Here is a 23,408-nt window from a genome sequence, read left to right as displayed (position 1 = left end):
CACGTCAGTGATGAGCCCGGCTGTTTACAACTTAGCCTTAGCCTTCACTTCTGGATTGTGTGGAGACAAAGTCATCCAGAGATGAAAGCTCATGGTCCTTTCAAGTGTTTTCTGAGCATATGTCCATCCCTGGGCATGGTCTTTTTGATGTCCTGGTATATGCAGGAACTTTTAAAAGCCTTTTCTCCCCCACGTATTTCTTTCTCAACCTCTTTCGTAAAGGCTTTCTGGTTTGTCTTTTGCTTGTCCAGACTTGTCCTAGGCTGCTGCAGCCAATCCTTTTGCCTTTATATCCTTTTGGCAAAAGTTACTTAAGAAGCTGCCCCAGCTCTGGGAATGCTGAGGCAAAACAAAGGCAAGCCTTTGTGCCAGTTCTCGAGGGTGTCACCAGACAGATAGAAACCTACAATCACAGTTTTTAGAGATAAGGTCTTTATTGCTCTCTGGCACTAGAAATCTGCCTAGGAGACAAGGCTGCCATCTTCATGGTTCCTGCCAACCTGGGCAGCGAGGGCTGGTAGGTAGGCAATTTAAGATGCTATGGTGCTCTCTTATCCTAATGCAGCAGCTTCTTTCTTCCTTAAGCTTTCCCCTGGTTGTTGTAAGTTTTGGACTAGATTTTAAAGTTCAGCAAAAGTTGATTCTGATAGTTTTGCCAACCTGCTAGTTATTTTGTGGAGGAACAGAGAGAGCATTGAAGTTTCCTACATCACTATTTTTGGTGACATCATTCCATCAATGAGTCTGGATGCATCATTTTTAAAAAGCCAGCAATTTAGGGAAGGTTCATAACATTTTTACAGAATTCTTAAGATATTCTGAAGAACACTAGTAAAATTTCTCTAAAGAAAATATCACAAGCTGCTGTGTGTTAATTTGTTAGATTATTTATTAAGTATGTATAGCTATCACAACCCAGGGAACCTGTCTGTATCTGGAATTTTCTTTTTTATTTTATGACCTAGGCTATGTGTCAGGTCTGGGATGGGATTTTACTCTTTTTATAAGCTATTAAGTTAGCCTGTTACTGTTTCATTGATGTTAACAAAAATATTAAGCATAACCAGAAGCAGCATTATTTTCACATAGTCAAAGTGGACATTTAGAGGAACTGCTGAAATGGTGGAGAGAGTTTGAGCATCTCTCAGTCTATAAGCATGATTACATGAATAAACTTTGGAGTCAGATGAGGTATTTGCTCCTTCCATTCCGGTCAGACTTTGGACAGTTTAATGAACCAATTTAACTTTGGGGTTTTCCAGTGTGTAAAATGAAGAAAAGACTACGTCACAGGAATACTACATGTAGTTGAGAAAACTCAATAGTGGGATTTAAGGGAAACTCTTTAGACCTTTTATTATATTTGTGTTAGTTTGAAACTAATATAAACCCCAGAAAAGGCCTGTTTTAATCCTGATCCAATCTTTTGGGGGCAGCTGTTTCTTTTAATATTGATTCAATACTATAGGGCAGAAACCTCTGATTAGATTATCTCCACACAGATGTGGTGTGCCCAATTGTTGGTGTGGCATTTTGATTGATGGAGATGTAACTCTACCTATTCAAGGTAGTTCTTGATTAGTTTACCAGAGTCCTTTAAAGGGGAAACATTTTAGAGAAAGAGCAAATGCAGATGCTTAGAGAACAGTTGCTTCAGAGCTGACAGAGAGCCAACATGGCACCCAGATGTTTGTAGGTGCAAGGTCTGGCAGACATGGCCATGTGTGTTCCCATGAAATGCTAAACAAGCCAGAACCCAGAGTTGGGTCCCAGAGGAGCTAAGTGAAGGCCACAGATGCCAAATGAGGAAACCCCATGGGAAACAGAGGCTGAAAGCAACAGAGTCCAGGAGAAAAGGGCCAGCAGATGCCAGCCACATGTTTTCCCAGCTGACAAAGGTGTTCTGGATGGCATCAGCCTTTCTTGAATGAAGGTAACCTCTTGTGGATGCCTTAGTTTGGAATTTTCTCAGCACTAGAACTGTAAACTTGTAACTCCCTAAATTCCCTTTTTAAAAGCCATTCCACTTCTGGTATATTGCATTCCAGCAGCATTAGCAAACTAATACAATAGGGATATAAAAATATACATCTTTGAGAAGATGAATGGCAAGGGAGAAAGCTATCATGACACTGGGAATATTGAAGGACCTGGGACCACACTTATATTCACAAACTGATGACAGTCAAGTACAAATAAATGTCAAGCAATGCTATAGCTAAAGAAGTTGATAATTCAAAACAAAGTTGAAGTCCTTGTACTGTTCTTCATACTGATAGTGGCAGTTTATTATTTATTTTTTAATGTTTTTATTGTGAAGTATAACATATGTACAAAGAAGATAGAAAAAGTCATAATTTTCAAAAGTACATTTCAACAAGTAGGTTCAGAACAGATTTCAGAGTTTGTTGTGGATTACCATTCCACTATTTTAGATTTTTCCTTCTAGCTTCTCCAAAACACCAGAGGCTAAAAGAAATACCATGATAGTGATTCAGCAGTCCTAACTCACTTGTTAAATACTCTTTTCTCTGTTATAACTCCTCCATCTCCTTTGATCCTTCTCCCAAACTTTGATCCCCATTCTGACCTCTTCACACTAAGAAGGGGTAATCTTTGATTGAATGAGCAACAAGTCTTTAACATCTGTAGATGGTTTACCTTGCTTTCTCCATGTCAGGTTCTTGCCTGGGTCATTGTTACTGTCTTTTAGGGTATATTGGCATTATAGATTACTTTTGCCTACACGTAATTGAAGTTCTGGCCTGAGATAAAGGTGCATGAGTAGATATGGACCTGCAATTTTGAAGTGTATACTCTTATGTGGAAGACAGACCTGTGTAGAGAGCTCAAACCTCAACTGTGAATATCTTGGAGACTATGGGAGGCCATTTAATCTATTGGGGAATGAAGGGAAAGGGAGAACTGTGATGCAGGGAAGGAAGGGAGAAAGGTCTCCTAGGTAAATATATTAGTTATCTATTGCTGCATAACAAATTACCCAAAACTTAGCAGCTTAAAACAACAAACATTTATTATATAACACAGTTTCTGAGGGTCAGGAATTCATAAATGGCTTTGCTGGATGGTTCTGGGTCAAGGTCTCTCATGAGGCTGCAATCAAGGTGTTGGCTGAGACTGCACTATCAAAAGGCTTGACTGGAGATGGAGGACCTTCTGTTGAAGTGGCTCACTCACGTGGCTCTTGGTAGGCCAACTCAGCGCCTCCCCTAATGGGTCTCTTCATAGGTGGCATAAATATATTCCACATGGCAGCTGGCTTCCCCAGAGCAAGTGATGCAAAAGAGAAAGAACAAGACAGAAAACCACACTATCTTTTGTAGCCTAGCTTTGGAAGTAAGCTTGTATTCTATTGATCATATAGTCCAATCCTGATACAATGTGGGAAGGGAAGACACAAGGGCATAAATACCAGGTGGTATTTATGGGATCATAGGGGACCATTTTAAAAGCTGGCTGCTACAGCAACTTGCCTTTTACCAATTAGCCTCCTTTCCTCTCTATAGACACTCTTGTCAGGCTTTTGAGGGCCAGGCTCAGGAAGCTGATTGAGATTGGTTTAGTGGAGATATGATCTGTGAACCTTGGAAATATGTTGAAATATGTTGAAGCTCAGAACTAACTGTGTGAATAACTTTAATTTAGATAAATTAATACTGTAAAGTTTCCCTCAACATTGAAGACCATTGTGGGACCATGGATTTGTTTGGAGATATAGATATCTACATATATTTAGAGAGTGATTGGACTGATCCTGGACAGCCTGTGGTAAGTATAACCACTAATCTCAACCTGTCCCATTATTCCAAGTTAAGAAAAAAGTTCCATAGGCTGATGGGTCTCATGGTGAAAGAGGACAGGATAATCAGAATAGTGGTCTGAAATATCTGATAAATGGGTGACTTTCTTAGCTATATTAGGAATTCCTGGATATAAGAGAGCATATAAGCAACTTCTTAGAATGAGGTGGATGCCAAATTCTGGTGATTGGAGTGTGAGAACTCATAATTTGAGAACCTTTGTTTTAAAGGCTTTTCTCTTTCAAACCTGTGCCAAGAAGTGTGTGCTATGTTGACATAAGTTCACATATGTCTACAAAATAAGGAATTTTTCTAGTATTGTAGGCTAACATCTTGTTTTTCATGATGTTTTTCTTATTTTCAGGGGAAGTGAGGTTTTAAGGAGAGGCTGTGGAGGTGTTGCTCACTGCTTGATTCCTAAAATAGTGTCTAAATTTACTTTCTGGCAACCAGCATCAGCATAGTACAGGAATAAAATTAGGACATTTCCAATGTCCCTTCAAATTCTAATTTCTCTCCTAGGATGAATACAGAGTGCTTCAGGACCAGCAGGAGGAAGAGCCATTTCTGAAACCAGAATAGAAGTAGAAATTTCCAATATCAACTCTGATTTAGGAAATGAATTGCATTTTATTAAACTACCTAAATTTCTCAGCATAGAACCCAAGTAGGGAGACAGATTCAAGTTCTTTTCAAGATATTGAATAAAAATATGTGGAATATAATTATTTTCTTTATTTATCATGAGTTGGCTAATCACAAAATGAAAGATTCCTTATGTAACTGAAAAAAATAAGTTTAGGTTATGCTGTGGTAGAAAAATGATGAATTACGGGTAAGAGTGAGTTTTAATGCTAATAATTCTTCTAGCATTTAGGCTTTTTCTTATGAATTAACAGACATCAACAACTGATGAAGGTATTTTTCACTTAAGCAGAGGCGAAAATCAGAAAATGGGAGTGAGAAAGTTTTCTAGAGAAATTGAAAATGTTCAGTGCAAAAGCCTTTGTAACTCTAGAAAAGACAGTGAGTGCTGATGGGTATTATTCATTAAGGAGAATGCTTGCAAGCTCTTGTGCAAGTAAACATGTTTTAAAAAATATATAAATGGAAGGATGGATCATCTGTCACCTATACTTTAGAAGATATATCTCACCAAACCAAAGAAGATTTTGAATTTTTAGTCACAGTCGGATTTTATTTCAGGAAACATGTTTTAAAAACAAATTTCAAGCAAGTATAGTAATTTGCATACATTCTTCAAGTATTCACTTTGATTTTTTAACACTTCAGGGTATGTTGTAGAGATGATTATTTTATAACATTAATCATACTCATCATGAAATATGGTTAATATGACATTGAAAAAATAAATAATTTATAGGCCTTTTGCCTCAGTATTATGAATATGACTTTGAAGATGAGAAAGTACTTGATGAGTGTTCTAGTTTCCTAACTGCCAGAATGCAATGTATCAGAACTAGAATGGCTTTTAAAAGGGAGTATTTATTAAGTTGCAAGTTCACAGTTCTAAGGCCATGTCCCAATTAAAGAAAGTCTATAAAAATGACCAAATTAAAGCACCAACAAGTGGTTACCTTCATTCGAGAAGAAATATCTCACGCTTTTTATGGATATTCAACTTATGCACAAACAATGGCCCTTCCATTAGGCCTTCATCTATAAGGCCTGGGAGGGCAAAGCACTACCAGTGTTACAAAGGGAAGCTGTCTTCTTCAGTGGGGTTTATGTTATCTTCTGCCATGGGCCCCAGTGGTAGTACTGAGAAGCATGAATTTTGATGCTGCTTCTGTGACTTTGAATTCCCCAGTCACAAAATTTACCCTAAAATTTGGGGTAAATTTGAACTTAAAAGAGGTTTGGGGTTTTAATTTGTGTTAATGAGTTAATTGTTCATCTCTCTTTAAAAAAAAACTATTTCATGCCCGGAGCTTCCTTGCATCACCTGCTAATGGACATTTAGTCCTTCTTTTATGAGGTTCATAGCCCTGAAATAGGCAGAGGTTCTAGACTCCAATCTCCAGTGGACCAAAAGCCTCATCTTCTCTCCTTTACAACTTGTAATGAACCTAACATCGCCAGCCTCCATCATATTTAGCTTCTGCTTCCACTGTTATGAGCTGGGACTCAGAACTAAGATTTAAATAAAAATGTGCAGTTAGTTATCCAATGTGTCTGGGTATTTATAGCAGGAGGGTTTCACTGTTTCCTAATCTGCTATTTTTTAGTAAGCTTTTCTGTCACTATTTATCAATTTTTGTCATAATTATAAATCAAATAAAGAAAAAGAATGCATAGTTGGTTTAGTTGGTTTTCTAGTACCTTTTTGCTTTGAATCAGGTAGAAAATACCATATGATGAAGGATATACCGGGATAAAAAAGGAAATAAAATTGAAGAAAGCAGTGCTCAACTAGCCAAGTGGTCAGACAGAAGGTGAGCACAAAATGCCCCAAGAGTATTGAAATACCCAGAGGGAGGCCTGGAGTGAGTGAAGTTTTAGGTGTATGACCTTATTTTGGGGTCCTCTTTCATTAAAGAATTGACAAAATTGAGGCCCTTGGCATTACCTAGGAAACCAAGAGAACAAACAGGGCTGGGGTCAGACAGCTGGACTGGTGGGAGACATTAGAAATCAACCCAAGATATGATCAGCTCCATGGGATCTGCTTTGTTAAGGTGGGAGACTAGGGTTAGCATCCCTGTTTGTGTGAGACAGCAGGCATTATACATTAATATTCTTGAATTTTTTTTTCTATTTTCTAATAAAGTGGTAGAAACTGGGAAAATTACCAATTATATCCCAAGAAATGAGGATGGGTTTTATCTCCTTTTAACTCTGAAGGGAGATAGGTTAATTATTTACAATATTTTAATTTATTTTTCTCTTATGAATTCAATATGAAGGATACCGCAGTTCCTTAGCATTTTAAGTAAAGCTAACATGGCATAAGAGAAGCTCCAAGACTCGTTAAGTGTCCACCCTAATAACCAAACTATTTCCTGTTTTCAGCATTGTCCCTGCATTTAGGCAATGACGTGTTTGATGTCTACAAAGTCCCACTGCAGGGCAATTACAATCACTTGTTTATAAGGGAAGATACTGGTCTACAGGGACAAGCTGTCTTTAAATCCAAACTCACCTTCAGATAATCATTGATATCAACCTATCATCATTTGATCTTAAAGAGCCATCTTTAAGATGGAGATGTTATACAAAATGCCCGGCTCTCCTGACAAATGTAATTTCACAGGTACAGCTCACCAAGGACCATGGTCTCTTCCCAATTCTATTTTTTCAAATACAAATATGTTTTTCTAATATATTTCAAAATACAAATATTTTCAAATACAAGTTGTTATTTCTCAGGGAGCCAGTTCATGCTATCAAAACTCATGTGAAGCTGAACAATAGATCAGAAGACCAACGTATTAATTCACACTGATCAATGCACCTGGCAATACACCTGGAATACCTATTTCTGCTCATCAGCCTTGTCCTTTCCCTTTAGTAAAAGTTACCTGGGAAGTGAACTGGTGATGAGAATGCTGTTGGTGTACATGCACTGGAGGAAAGGGAAAGATTTAGCTGGTGTGACAGGCTGCAGTTTTTGAGGCTGCTGCAACCTGACCCAGCAGGGACGCCATGGCCTGGCCCCAGACAGACAGGAATGCTCAGGGCAGCTGAGGGAGAGGGTGCGGCTGGGTGCCATGTGCTGCGGGCCCTTCTCTGGCCTCTGCAAGACTCTGCTCCTTCCTGACACCTTCCCTTTGAGGGGCACAATGCTGCTGGTTAGGATTCAGCTTTCCTTAACAAGTGGGACTGTTCAGAGACTAACAGTGGGCACAAGAGTTCTTTTTAGTGTGATGGAATTGCTCTAAAATTAAATTGTGGTGATGGCTGCACAACTTTGGAAATCTACTAAGATCATTGAATTGTATACTTAAAATCTGTGAATATTCTGGTGTGTCAGTTATGTCTCAATAAGAATCTGTGATTTTCTTTCAAAGACTAGAACATAGCTCCAAGGTTCTGTTTCACTTCTGTCTTTGTGACCTTAAAATGGAGGTAATAACACCTTCCTCACAGGGACTGTCTATCAACTAAGTCAAATAATTCGTGAAAGGTACCGAGTGCCAGAGCAGTCATGCTGCTCAGCTACTTAAGAATGCTATTTTAGTTTCCTCGTTGCTAAAGCAAATACCACCCAATCAGTTGGCTTAAGCAGTGGGAACTTATTGGCTCATGGTTTTGAGACTAGAAGTCCAAATCACGTCATCATCAAGGTTGATGCTTTCTCTCCGAAGACTGTGGTGTTCTGGGTCTGGCTCCTGGGGGCCCTTGGTCCTGGGCTCCCCTGCCACATAACAAGGTGTCCTAGTCTGCTGGCTGCCAGAATGTAATATACCAGAAATGGAATGGCTTTTAAAAGGGGAATTTAATAAGTTGCGAGTTTACAGTTCTAAGGCCGAGAAAATGTCCCAATTAAAGCAAGTCTAAAGAAATGTCCAATCAAAGGCACCCAGAGAAAGATACCTTGGTTCAAGAAGACCGATGAAGTTCAAGGTTTCTCTCTCAAGTGGGAAGGCACGTGGCAAACACAGTCCGGGTTTCTCTCTCGGCTGGAAGGGACATGGCGAACATGGCATCATCTGCTAGCTTTCTCTCCTGGCTTCCTATTTCATGAAGCTCGCTGGGAGGCGTTTCCTTCTTCATCTCCAAAGGTTGCTGGCTGGTGGACTCTCTGCTTCTTGTAGCTATGTCATTCTTCTCTGCTCTCCCATTCTCCAAAATGTTTCCTCTTTTATCGGATTCCAGTAAACTAGTCAAGATCCACTTAAATGGGTGGAGACATGCCTTCACCTAATCCAGTTTAACAACCACTCTTGATTAAATCACATCTCCAGGGAGATAATCTAATTACAGTTTCAAACATAGTAAATACTGAATAGGGATGAGAAGAAATGACTGCTTTACAAAGTGAGATTAGGATTAAAACATGGCTTTTCTAGGGTACATACATCCTTTCAAACCAGCACACAAGGCATATGGTGGTGTTGCCTGTCTTGTCTTTTCAGGTTCAGTTAACCTTCCTTTCTTGCTTCTTGTGGCTTTCTGTCTTTATTTCTTCTGTTTATAAAGGACTCCAGTAATAGGATTAAGGGCCATCCTGATTGGGTTGGGAAGGCCACTCCTTAACTGATGTAACCTCATCAAAAGGTCCCACTTACGATGGGTTCACACCCCCCAGGTATGGATTAAGTTAAAGAACATGTTTTTCTGGGGTACACACAGCTTCAAACCACCACACATACCTTCTAGAATGGCATCCTAAAAAATAAGACTTTGTATGGCTTGCTTTGTTTCATGGTCCCTTGGCCCGACATGAGATAAAATATGGTTATCAAGCACAATTCCTTTCCTTACCTCCATCTCTCTATAGCTGGTATCTATAGCTGGTATCACACAGAAACTCTCTCCCTAGGATCATCCTTTCTTCCCTCTGACATACTTCAAATCTGCCTTCCTTCAGTCTAGAATGCCTTTCCTTCTGTTCCAGGACCTCCTGTTCTGGCTGTTTTTGTCCCATCTTGTCATGAGGCCCCTCCTGCCACTATGACCAGCCTCCTTGTGTGACCTTCCTTCAAACTTTATTCACATGGAGGGACTCACCTATGGTTCTCAAATAATAGGCGCCACATTTTGTGGAACTGAGATTCACATTCCTTCTCTTTCCGTGATTGTAGTCAGCATTAGTCTTTGTAAAAGCCCAGGACCTTGCTACCTGCTTCCCCTTCCTTCCTTTTCACGTCCACTTGATTCCTCAGCATGTGGGTCAGAGAGAGAAAATCCTTGGTGAGCCAGAGAACAAAGAAGCTTCAGATGCTGTGGACAATGTGTATCATTGTCCAAACTGATACGAGTGGCTCTGTATCAGTTTCTAGGAATGCTGTAACAAATTACCACAAAGTTGGTGGCTTAAAAGCAACAGAAATCTGTTCTCTCAATTTTGAATGCCAGAGGCCCATAATCAAGGTGTCAGCTGGACTATGCTCCTGAAAGCTCTATTAATCTCTTCCTACTTTCTGGTGTCTATCAGCAGTCCTTGGTATTTTATGCCTTGTGGCTGTGTCACTCCAATTTCTGCTTCAGTCTCTACACAGGTTTCTCCCTGTCGGCTGTTAAATCCTTATCTCCTTTCTCTGAGAAAGGCAGAGAATTTAGAGCCATACCCTAATCTAGTATGACTTTATCTTTTTTTTAAGTTGTGAAAAATAACATATATTCAAAAAAGCCATAAATATCAAAGCATACTGAAACAACTAGTTATAGAATAGATTTTAGAGTTTGGTATGGGCTATAGTTCCACAATTTTTTGTTTTTCCTTCTAGCTGCTTCAAGATGCTGGAGACTAAAAGAAATATCAATATAATGATTCAGCAATCATTCTCATTGTTAAACCCTACTTTCTCTGTATAACTCCACAATCACCTTTGATTTTTCTCCCAGTCTTTACAGGTATTTGGGCTATGCCCATTCTAACTTTTTCATGTTGGAAAGGGCTGTTGATAATATGGGGTAGGGGAATGGAACTAGTTGATATCTTCGAGAGGCTGGACCCTTTGGGTTTCAGGACTTATCTGGCATAGGAATGGATCTTGTAGGTTTCTGGAAAGTAATCGTAGTGCATGGAACCTTGGTAGAATTTCAGATAGAGCCCTAGGTTTTCTTTAGGGTTGGCAGGAATGGTTTTGGTTGGGGTTTGGCAAACCATGGTAAAGAGCTTGCCTAAGCATAGCCTCCAGAGTAGCCTCTCAACTCTGTTTGAACTCTCTCCTCCAGCGATAACCTTATTTTGGTAGTTCTTTTTCCCCTTTTGGTCAGGAAAGCATTGTTGATTCCACTGTGCCAGCACCAGGCTCATCCCTGGGAGTCATATCCCACGTTGCCAGGGAGACTTTCATCCATGGATGTCATGTCCCACGTAGAGGGGAGGGTAATGATTTTACTTGCAGAGTTGGGCTCAAAGAGAGAGACCACAACAGAGCAACAAAAGAGGTCCCCTGAAAGTAACTCTTGGCATAACTATAGGTAGGCTTAGCTTTTCTGCTACATAAATGAGCTTCACAAGAGCAAGGGCTTGGCCAATTGACTTGGAACTCCTTAATGTTTGACAGTCAGGGGTTTCCCCAGTGGTGAAGTTTCATATTTTTATTCCCATCCCTCAGGGACTTTGCCAATACTTTTAATTATGGACTTAACACACCAGTATGACCTTATCTTAATTTGATTATATCTGCAGGCTCCATTTTCAAATAAGGTCACATTCTAAGGTTCTGGGTGGACCTGAATTTTCAGGGGGACACTAAGCAACCCACTACACCCTCCAATGTTGTGAGTAAACAGTCAGAGTCGTTTTGGTCCATTTCCTGGCAGACCCCATTCTACAGACAGTGCCACACATAGAAAGATGACTCTGCCACTTGCTGATAGATGCTCAAAGACAGAGAAAATTAGAATCTTACTGTGGTACTTAGGTTCAGGTGTCAACTTTGCCAGGTGATGGTGCCTAGTTCTGTTGCTGTAGACCTGAGTCATTGGCATGTGCAACTCATCTATCACTCATTGCATCTTTGGTTGGCTAAGGGGCATGCCTCCTGCAATGAATGATGTTTAATTTAATTGGCTGGATGCTTAAATGAGAGAGCTCAATGCAGCACAGCCCAAACAGCTCAGCATATCTCATTTCACTACTCACAGCTCAGCCCAGACCTTTGGAGATGCAGAATCACCCCAGTGAGAGCTGTGGGAACCCAGAAGCCAGGAGAGAAGGTCAGCAGAGATCACCCTGTGCCTTCCTGTGTAAGAGAGAAACTCAGATGAAAGTTACCTGCCTTTCCTCTAAAGAACTATAAGCTTTTAACTAAATAAATCCCCCCTTTATTAAAAGCCAATCCATCTCTGGTGTGTTGCAGTCTGGCAGCTTTAGCCAACTAAAACACTTATCAATGGCCAGTCATGATCCTGAATGCCAACCAACAGAAATGAGTGTTTGCTTGCCAAGCTGTATCAACAGATTCCTTGAGTGATAAGAACCAGGTTTTCCAGGATATTATTTCACCATTTCTTATTGCCATTGCCATTTTATTTCTTGTAGCTATTGGGGATCCAGGTAATCATCTAAGCCTGTGATTAACCACAGTGATGTCAGTGATCTTTGCCTAGGTGCTCTCCTTCTAATTTATGAGGTTGCAGAGGAAAGCCAATGATTTTAAAAACAAAACTGATAGTATAAAACTGTGTTAGCCAGGTAGAAAGTGATATATGAAGGTCAGCAAAACATTTCTACTTGTCAGACACTGGCCCTGCTTTGTGAACATCAACATGCTGACTGCCAGACAGCTTTAAGGAACTGAAGACTTGACTTTGGAGCTCAAGGACCCTTGCCTTTGACAACCTCTCCATTCTCTGCCGTCAGGAGCTGTGGGGAGGTCTTGAGGTCGAGAGGCCTGGACAGGAATATCTGGGAACCATGGTGGTTTAGTGGTGCCTGGACGAGTCAGGTGTATTTGGCTCAGGGATGAACAAAAACAGCTTTTCACTGCACCGGGAGTCAATTCAGGTGCCCACTGGGTGTAGATAAGGTTTCTCAGGGCTGGCAGCTTCAACCAGGCTTTGACAGGCCACAGAGAAGACGGTGCATTCCCAAGGACACACGTGCCTTTGCTAATTCTGACTGGGCCAACTGACTGTGAGGGATCACTTCTGCCTCTGCATTCTTACACTATCTTTATGACTTAAAACTAAAAAAAAAACCCCACAAAAAACGCAATTCACTGTGTGGTAACAGAGTTGTAATATGGAGAAGACCATACACTGAAGACACATGAAAGAGATGTTATTCTGGGCTAATAAGCATTTACATGTTTTATGGTAAAAGTAGGTTCAAGTGGGTACAAAAGGAGTTTAGATATTTTCACTTATTAGATTGGTTATGGGCTTTCTTACAGAAGGAACATTTAAGGGCTTCTGCTCACCAGGAGTCTCATTCAATCCACCTGCAGGAGAAACAGAACCAGCAGCGGACAAGTGCTCCTCACTAGGACCTTGACAGTGATGATGAAGAGGACAAAGGTAAGGAAATCATCAGTCTGAAAACTGCTAAAAACCATTCCCAAGAAGGCTGCTGAGGTGAGCTGGGTGTGCAGTGTTTGCCTTGACTCTGGGGAGCTCTCCTGTTCTCCTACTGTTATTTAGCATCACGGGACAAATGCCTCTTTTGTTTTCCTTAGGGCTACCTTCCCACAGAAAAGGTTAGCTGTGGAAAATGGGGCATCCCTTAAATAAAGAAAATTATTAAAATAATTTGTCTTTGGGGAGAAAAATGTGTAATAGGTAGTTCACCTTTTTGTATAATTAGGTACCCCCAAATTAAATTTTTTTTTGTTTAAAAAAATGAGTTGTGCATAAAGCCTCTTGGGTTCTTAAGGTGATCAGATAACCTCTCTGAGAACAAGAACCTCTCAAATCTAAGTCATTTCAGCATGTCTGAAAGTTACATTTACCTCCCCATCAAAACTTCAGAAAAATCGTTTGCTCTTGAAAGAAAAATGTATAATGGGAAATAATGAGATTTAGTAGAAGAAAAAATTCAGGAATTCACAGGCCATTGTCTTTCAAAGTCAATAAATCCTGTATCTAAAATTTCTCTGCTTTCAGAAGAACAAGCCACAATTTATGCTTCAGTCAGTGATAAGGGATCGAGAACTAAGGCTCAAAAATTACTCAGAGCAAACAATCTCACTACTGATGAGGTAAAGCCACATGTAAACAATTCTGGAGATTTACTTTGTGGAATGAAGAACCCACAGACCAAGTGGACGTTCAGTTGTCTACATTCATTACTCAGATTCAGTGAGAGAAATGCAGTAACAAGTCCCGGAGTAACCAGAGCAAGGTTGGATACCTGTGCTCAGGTGGGTCTTATGGAAGAGACCTCTTGCAGGGTCTTGAAGAATGACTAGAAGACTGCAGAACACACAGGCCAGGGCGGGGCATTCCAGGTGGATGAAAAGGACTGTAGGTAGAGACTCAGGTCTCTGAGACATTAAGGCGCATCTAGAGAACCATAAATCAGTATCATTAGAGCAAGGGGTATAACATGTTTACTGTGGAAAACTGGGTGAAGCTACTAGTTTGGACATAATAATTGAGAGCATTTCATTTTTGTTAAAATATTTTTAGTTTAATTCCTTTTCTACTTTTTAGATTACAGGTGCAAAAAAATCATAAGTCTTATAATGAATTGAAATACTGTGTCACTATGCCAAATTATTCAGGCAACATTTTCTGAACACATCATATGCCCCACTCCAGGTTCTGGACCTAGAGATATGAGTAAACATCACAGCCATCTAAGTGTTTAATAGTTTTAAACACTGGCCACTTGTGAAAAGGAGGCATTTATTTTTCATATATATGTTTAAAACTTGAAAGACATACTGAAAGAGCACATAAAACTCAAGATAATCTTTGTTAAAATTGGCAGGCTTTAAAATGTTGTGTTTCAGATTTTAAAAATAAGTGAAATACTGAGGAAGCAAAAGGGCAAATTGTACCAGTCAGTACAGAGTGAAAAAAAGTCTCCCTCCAGTGCTGGCCCTGCCCCAGGGAAAATCCAGCTTCAGTCACCTGCTGGCCTACAGGCCTGACTGCAGCAGGAGCTGACGGCTCAGGGATTCATTTTCTAAAGCGACGGGCTGGCTCCCACACTGTCAATTCAGAAATACTTAATAAATTTTCCAGAAACGTTCCATATTGAATTTTACATTTTATCTCTTGTACCTGTTAAAGAGGGGCACCTTCCAGAAAAAGGAAAGTGGGGCATAAAGAGGAAGAAGGCTGACTAAACTATAAAATGTGTACTCAGGAGACTTCCGGAGAAGATGGCGGCTTAGTAAGACGCGCGGATCTTAGTTTCTTCTCCAGGACAGCTACTAGGGGAGTAGAAACGATACAGAACAGCGCCCAAAGCCACAACAGAGATAAAAAAGACAGCGTACCCCATCCTGGAACGGCTGGCTGGCTGAGAGAAGCCGCTCGGGTGAGATCGCCGAGGCGCGCGGGCTTCACCGGGCGGGGCGGCAAGTGGCTGGAGTCACTCCCTTCCCCCTTCCCGGGCCGGCTGGGAGAATTGGAGAGGCGGTCCCCTGAAACCGCGGCGGCTGGTGCCCACACCACGCGCGGCCCCCCGGACCAACTGAGAGAATTGGATTGGAAATCCCCAGGCCGCGGAGAACGGTGACGGGTGGGGGAGGCCCCTTCCAAACCCGTGACTCCCCGGGAACATGCACTCTCCCGGGCGGGCCGCTGCCGCTGGCGCCCTCCCGCCACGCTTGTCACCCGGGCGACTAGGAAATTCAGATGGGCGCTTTCCCGGGCTGCGGCAGCCAGCAACCCTCCCCGCATTCGGACCCCGGGCCGGCTCGAACCCTTCCAAGCCGCTTCGGCTAGCGAACCTCCCGGACGGCGAGAGTTTTCCAAAGTTAAAAGTCCCACAGCACCTTTTACTGGTGGGACCTGCAGACAAACGTGTGCCACGAGCGCCACCTACTGGGCAGGATAAGAAAAACAGAACCCAGAGATTTCACAGAAAAATCTTCCAAACTTTTGGATCCAATACCCAGGGAAATCTGTCTAAATGCGCAGACACCAACAGAAGATAACGGATCACGCTCAAATAATTGAAAATATGGCCCAGTCAAAGGAACAAACCAATAGTTCAAATAAGATACAGGAGCTGAGACAACTAATGCTGAATATACGAACCTCTTCGTAGAAATGGAAAACCTCTTCAAAAACGAAATCGATAAATTGAGGGAGGACATGAAGAAGACATGGGCTGAACATAAAGAAGAAATAGAAAAACTGAAAAAACAAATCACAGAACTTATGGAAGTGAAGGACAAAGTAGAAAAGATAGAAAAAACAATGGATACCTACAATGATAGATTCAAAGAGACAGAAGATAGAATTAGTGATTTGGAGGATGGAACATCTGAATTCCAAAAACAAACAGAAACTATCGGGAAAAGAATGGAAAAATTTGAACAGGGTATCAGGGAACTCAAGGACAATATGAACCACACAAATATACGTGTTGTGGGTGTCCCAGAAGGAGAAGAGAAGGGAAAAGGAGGAGAAAAACTAATGGAAGAAATTTTCACTGAAAATTTCCCAACTCTTCTGAAAGACCTAAAATTACAGATCCAAGAAGTGCAGCGCACCCCAAAGAGATTAGACCCAAATAGGCGTTCTCCAAGACACTTACTAGTTAGAATGTCAGAGGTCAAAGAGAAAGAGAGGATCTTGAAAGCAGCAAGAGAAAAACAATCCATCACATACAAGGGAAAACCAATAAGACTATGTGTAGATTTCTCAGCAGAAACCATGGAGGCTAGAAGACAGTGGGATGATATATTTAAATTACTAAAAGAGAAAAACTGCCAACCAAGACTCCTATATCCAGCAAAATTATCCTTCAAAAATGAGGGAGAAATTAAAACATTCTGAGACAAAAAGTCACTGAGAGAATTTGTGACCAAGAGACCAGCTCTGCAAGAAATATTAAAGGGAGCACTAGAGTCAGATACGAAAAGACAGAAGAGAGAGGTATGGAGAAGAGTGTAGAAAGAAGGAAAGTCAGATATGATATATATAATACAAAAGGCAAAATGGTAGAGGAAAATATTGTCCAAACAATAATAACACTAAATGTTAATGGACTGAATTCCCCAATCAAAAGACATAGAATGGCAGAATGGATTAAAAAACAGGATCCTTCTATATGCTGTCTACAGGAAACACATCTTAGACCCAAAGATAAACATAGGTTGAAAGTGAAAGGTTGGGAAAAGATATTTCATGCAAATAACAACCAGAAAATAGCAGGAGTGGCTATACTAATATCCAACAAGTTAGACTTCAAATGTAAAACAGTTAAAAGAGACAAAGAAGGACACTATATACTAATAAAAGGAACAATTAAACAAGAAGACATAACAATCATAAATATTTAGGCACCGAACCAGAATGCCCCAAAATACGTGAGGAATACACTGCAAACACTGAAAAAGGAAATAGACACAAATACCATAATAGTTGGAGACTTCAATTCCCCACTCTCATCAACGGACAGAACATCTAGACAGAGGATCAATAAAGAAATAGAGAATCTGAATATTACTATAAAGGAGCTAGACTTAACAGACATTTATAGGACACTAAATCCCACAACAGCAGGATACACCTTTTTCTCAAGTGCTCATGGATCATTCTCAAAGACAGACCATATGCTGGGTCACAAAGCAAGTCTTAACAAATTTTAAAAGATTGAAATCATACACAACACTTTCTCGGATCATAAAGGAATGAAGTTGGAAATCAATAATAGGCGGAATGCCAGAAAATTCACAAATACGTGGAGGCTCAACAACACACTCTTAAAACAACGAGTGGGTCAAAGAAGAAATTGCAAGAGAAATTAGTAAATACCTCGAGACAAATGAAAATGAAAACACAACATATCAAAACTTATGGGATGCAGCAAAGGCAGTGCTAAGAGGGAAATTTATTGGCCTAAATGCCTATATCAGAAAAGAAGAAAAGGCAAAAATGCAGGAATTAACTGTTCACTTGGAAGAACTGGAGAAAGAACAGCAAACTAATCCCAAAGCAAGCAAAAGGAAAGAAATAACAAAGATCAGAGCAGAAATAAATGAAATTGAAAACATGAAAACAATAGAGAAAATCAATAAGACCAGAAGTTGGTTCTATGAGAAAATCAATAAGATTGATGGGCCCTTATCAAGATTGACAAAAAGAAGAAGAGAGAGGATGCAAATAAATAAGATGAGAAATGGAAGAGGAGACATAACCACTGACCTCACAGAAATAAAGGAGGTAATAACAGGATACTATGAACAACTTAACGCTAATAAATACAACAATTTAGATGAAATGGACGGGTTCCTGGAAAGACATGAACAACCAACTTTGACTCAAGAAGACATAGATGACCTCAACAAACCAATCACAAGTAAAGAAATTGAATCAGTCATTCAAAAGCTTCCTAAAAAGAAAAGTCCAGGACCAGATGGCTTCACATGTGAATTCTACCAAACGTTCCAGAAAGAATTAGTACCAATTCTCCTCAAACTCTTCAAAAAAATCGAAGTGGAGGGAAAACTACCTAATTCATTCTATGAAGCCAACATCACCCTCATACCAAAACCAGGCAAAGATATTACAAAAAAAGAAAACTACAGACCAATCTCTCTAATGAATATAGATGCCTAAATCCTTAATAAAATTCTAGCAAATCGTATCCAACAACACATTAAAAGAATTATACATCATGACCAAGTAGGATTCATCCCAGGTATGCAAGGATGGTTCAACATAAGAAAATCAATTAATGTAATACACCATATCAACAAATCAAAGCAGAAAAATCACATGATCATCTCAATTGATGTAGAGAAGGCATTTGACAAGATTCAACATCCTTTCCTGTTGAAAACACTTCAAAAGATAGGAATACAAGGGAACTTCCTTAAAATGATAGAGGGAATATATGAAAAACCCACAGCTAATATCATCCTCAATGGGGAAAAATTGAAAACTTTCCCCCTAAGATCAGGAACAAGACAAGGATGTCCACTATCACTACTATTATTCAACATTGTGTTGGAGGTTCTAGCCAGAGCAATTAGACAAGAAAAAGAAATACAAGGCATCAAAATTGGAAAGGAAGAAGTAAAACTATCACTGTTTGCAGACGATATGATACTATACGTCGAAAACCCGGAAAAATCCACAACAAAACTACTAGAGCTAATAAATGAGTACAGCAAAGTAGCAGGTTACAAGATCAACATTCAAAAATCTGTAGCATTTCTATACACTAGTAATGAACAAGCTGAGGGGGAAATCAAGAAACAAATCCCATTTACAATTGCAACTAAAAGAATAAAATACCTAGGAATAAATTTAACTAAAGAGACAAAAAACCTATATAAAGAAAACTACAAAAAACTATTAAAAGAAATCACAGAAGACCTAAATAGATGGAAGGGCATACCGTGTTCATGGATTGGAAGACTAAATAGAGTTAAGATGTCAATCCTACCTAAATTGATTTACAGATTCAATGCAATACCAATCAAAATCCCAACAACTTATTTTTAAGAAATAGAAAAACCAATAAGCAAATTTATCTGGAAGGGCAGGGTGCCCGAAATCACTAAAAACCTCTTGAGGAAAAAAACGAAGCTGGAGGTCTTGCGCTGCCTGACTTTAAGGCATATTATGAAGCCACAGTGGTCAAAACAGCATGGTATTGGCATAAAGATAGATATATCGACCAATGGAATCGAATAGAGTGCTCAGATATAGACCCTCTCATCTATGGACATTTGATCTTTGATAAGGCAGTCAAGTCAACTCACCTGGGACAGAACAGTCTCTTCAATAAATGGTGCCTAGAGAACTGGATATCCATATGCAAAAGAATGAAAGAAGACCCATATCTCACACCCTATACAAAAGTTAACTCAAAATGGATCAAAGATCTAAACATTAGGTCTAAGACCATAAAACAGTTAGAGGAAAATGTTGGGAGATATCTTATGGATCTTACAATTGGAGGCGGTTTTATGGACCTTAAACCTAAAGCAAGAACACTGAAGAAGGAAATAAATAAATGGGAGCTCCTCAAAATTAAACACTTTTGTGCATCAAAGAACTTCATCAAGAAAGTAGAAAGACAGCCTACACAATGGGAGACAATATTTGGAAATTATATATCAGATAAAGGTCTAGTATCCAGAATTTATAAAGAGATTGTTCATCTCAACAACAAAAAGACAGCCAACCCAATTACAAAATGGGAAAAAGACTTGAACAGACACCTATCAGAAGAGGAAATACAAATGGCCAAAAGGCACATGAAGAGATGCTCAATGTCCCTGGCCATTAGAGAAATGCAAATCAAAACCACAATGAGATATCATCTCACACCCACCAGAATGGCCATTATCAACAAAACAGAAAATGACAAGTGCTGGAGAGGATGCGGAGAAAGAGGCACACTTATCCACTGTTGGTGGGAATGTCAAATGGTGCAACCACTGTGGAAGGCAGTTTGGCGGTTCCTCAAAAAGCTGAATATAGAATTGCCATACGACCCAGCAATACCATTGCTGGGAATATACTCAAAGGACTTAAGGGCAAAGACACAAACGGACATTTGCACACCAATGTTTATAGCAGCGTTACTTACAATTGCAAAGAGATGGAAACAGCCGAAATCTCCATCAACAGAAGAATGGCTAAACAAACTGTGGTATATACATATGATGGAATACTATGCAGCTTTAAGACAGGATAAACTTATGAAGCATGTAATAACATGGATGGACCTAGAGAACATTATGCTGAGTGAGTCCAGCCAAAAACTAAAGGACAAATACTGTATGGTCCCACTGATGTGAACAGACACTCGAGAATAAATTTGGAATATGTCATTGGTAACAGAGTCCAGCAGGAGGTAGAAACAGGGTAAGATAATGGGCAATTGGAGTTGAAGGGATACAGACTGTGCAACAGGACTAGATACAAAAACTCAAAAATGGACAACACAATAATACCTAATTGTAAAGTAATCTTGTTAAAACACTGAATGAAGCTGCATCTGAGCTATAGGTTTTTGTTTTGTTTTGTTTTGACTTTACTATTATTACTTTTATTTTTGTCTCTATATTAACATTCTATATCTTTTTCAGTTATGTTGCTAGTGTTTCTAAACCGATGCAAATGTACTAAGAAATGATGATCATGCATCTATGTGATGACATTAAGAATTACTGATTGCATATGTAGAATGGTATGATTTCTAAATGTTGGGTTAATTTCTTTTTTTCCGTTAATTAAAAAAAAAAAAAAAGAGAAGGGGTAATTGGAGCTGAAGGGATACAGACTGTACAACGGGACTGGATATAAAAACTCAGAAATGGACAGCACAATACTACCCAATTGTAATGCAATTATGTTAAAACACTGAATGAAGCTGCATGTGAGGTATAGGTTTTTTGTTTTTTTTTTTTCTTTCTATTAATGTTTTAATTCTTATTCTGTTGTCTTTTTATTTCTTTTTCTAAATCGATGCAAATGTACTAAGAAATGATGAATATGCAACTATGTGATGTTATTAAGAATTACTGATTGTACATGTAGAATGGAAGGATTTCTAATTCTTTTGTTAATTCTTTTTTTAATTAATAAAAAAGTGTACTCAACATATATATAATATTTAAAAATGCTTTAGAATGGCAAAACTCGTTTTGATCTTAAAAAAAAAAAAAAAACTGGTTTGCTTTTACATAATCCCAGTTGTGAAAAACAAAAAAATTAAGCAAGTCTCTATCTTTAGAAAACCCACTTCTCCCAGTTCATCTTGGAAACTGTTCATTCTGGGCCTTAGTGCATTCCTGCTGCTTTATCCCACCACCCCTTCCTTTCCCCGAAAACAAGGTGCCTGGCCCCACACCCAGTCTGCTTAGGTTCAGCTCAAGTACTGCCTCCTCCAGATGTGGTCCTTGCCCTGTCAAGTTGGGTTCAGGGCCCTCTGTGCTCTGTGGTCCCTTAGCATGGCACCGACATTCCATTTATCATGTGGCACTTGATGTAAGAAGAGTGGGGAGTCTCAGGAGGATGTGCCAGATGCTGAGTGCTTGCCAAGAGCAGTGTAGGCCTCACTAATTCTAATCCCCAGAACCACCTGAAGGACAGGTATGCTTTTATTCCCATTTTATGGATATGGACACTGAAATTTAGTAAGCTTCAAACCTCTATTCAAGTCTTCTCTTCGCCAAAGCTTCTTTTTTGACACAAAGGGTCAGGGTTTCACATGGGCAAGCACAATGTTAGATATATTGTACATTGTCTATCAAAAATAAGTGACCTTATGGAGACAACTACCCATAGATATCTACTGGAGATATCTTTCACCATTAGCTTTAGGGGAGAAACAGTGGGTAACAAAATACTAGATTTAGCTTCTAACTCTGTCTCTGGCACAGTAGCTGGAAATAATAAGTATCTACTGTATTTACCGAATGAATAAAATAGCAGTATTATCTTGGGCAAGTCACTTAACGTTTCTGAGGTCAGTTTCCTCAACTATGTCGGTTAAATTTGACTTCATAAATCCTTCATGACCTAAATTTTTTATATTTTTCTATTTCTGAGCGTTGAATACTAGTTAGATATTTTTTTAAAACATTTAATTGTTAAATAGAAATAATCAAAGAAAAAAAAGAAAAAAGGTCCATAATCTTACCACGTGAAAACCATTACATTTCCTTCTCTTTTATGCTTTTAAAGCATAATTTCATAGTTATGTACTAAACATGTCCATAATCAGCAGTAGGTCCTGCAAGGGAATTTAGAGACTCATTGAGAACACTGAGAGGTACCAGCGCCATTTCTTAATAAGGTATTATATGGTGCTGGCCTTGTAAGGACTCGCAGGCTGCAGCATATCACATTTGTGAACAGGATATGGGTGTTGGAGTCAGGCTGGGATTTAGTCGCCCTCATCCCTTGCAGATCAGGCAGAAAAGTATAATGTTTGAAGGATAAAAATGTCTGGCAGTTCTGGACACAACTGTGGGCAGCCAATCTCTAAAGGAGTGACGCTGGACTGAGCACTTTTAACTGGGCTGCTCTGGAAGACAGCCTGTGGTCACTGTTTCCTCACAGCCACAGTTCCTGGTACCCATGTACACTCAGACTTGGGAGCTGGAGTTAGCTGACAACACAAGCTGTCTGAGCCTCCCTGGCTATCCAAAGGGGACACATATCAAGGCTTCCTGTAGCACTTAGAGCCATCCTCAGAAGGTCTAACAATCAACATAAAAGATTTAAGGGGGATTCCTCTAGGTTATGAGAACTCTAAAAGTTATGTTAAATTATTTGACACCTCCCTAAAACTTTCCTTAAACCTATTATATGTTTCACTGATTTTCTCTTTTGGTTGGCAGATGTGAGGCTGTTAAGAGATACCTGTTTTATTGTAGAAATAATCTCTAGTTTATTAGCAAGATTGGCTCTTATCAGGTGTAGAATGTACAGTATTACAGGGCTGTTTCTCCACATTTGTCAACTGAATTCAATTTTATGGACAGAAGACCAAGCACTGATGGTATTAACAATCCTCATACGTAAAAACAGCCAAGTACTGACAGTTTTATATGGTTCAACTTAATAGAGTGGGGAAGAATAATTCAGGGAAATTAGTTTTGAAAAGGGATGCAAAGACTGAAGTTTACAACATAGGAATTACAGGGATTAAGTGCTTTTTCAAGAAGTCCAAGTCTACAAGATCTTTGATAAACTTTGTGGAAATTATTTATACCAGTAATATATTGGTAGGTTCTAAATGCCTATAGCACATATTCTTCAAAAGAAACTTCACTGAGCTATTATGAACTGTGTTAGTATTTT

General features: G+C 39.5%; 1 long non-coding RNA gene across 1 annotated transcript in view; it reads right to left on the bottom strand.

The window, feature by feature from the left end:
* LOC143656122 (uncharacterized) overlaps positions 1 to 15,241 on the bottom strand; it is a 35,718-nt gene extending 20,477 nt beyond the window's left edge. The window contains exon 1 of the long non-coding RNA XR_013162402.1: positions 9,270 to 15,241. This is a non-coding gene — a long non-coding RNA (uncharacterized LOC143656122). The remainder of the gene's footprint in view (positions 1 to 9,269) is intronic.
* Between the last annotated feature and the right edge of the window lie 8,167 nt (positions 15,242 to 23,408).

Source organism: Tamandua tetradactyla, chromosome 14 (genome assembly GCF_023851605.1).
Source record: "Tamandua tetradactyla isolate mTamTet1 chromosome 14, mTamTet1.pri, whole genome shotgun sequence".
Taxonomy (NCBI): domain Eukaryota; kingdom Metazoa; phylum Chordata; class Mammalia; order Pilosa; family Myrmecophagidae; genus Tamandua; species Tamandua tetradactyla.
This window is presented reverse-complemented; position numbering and strand designations above follow the sequence as displayed.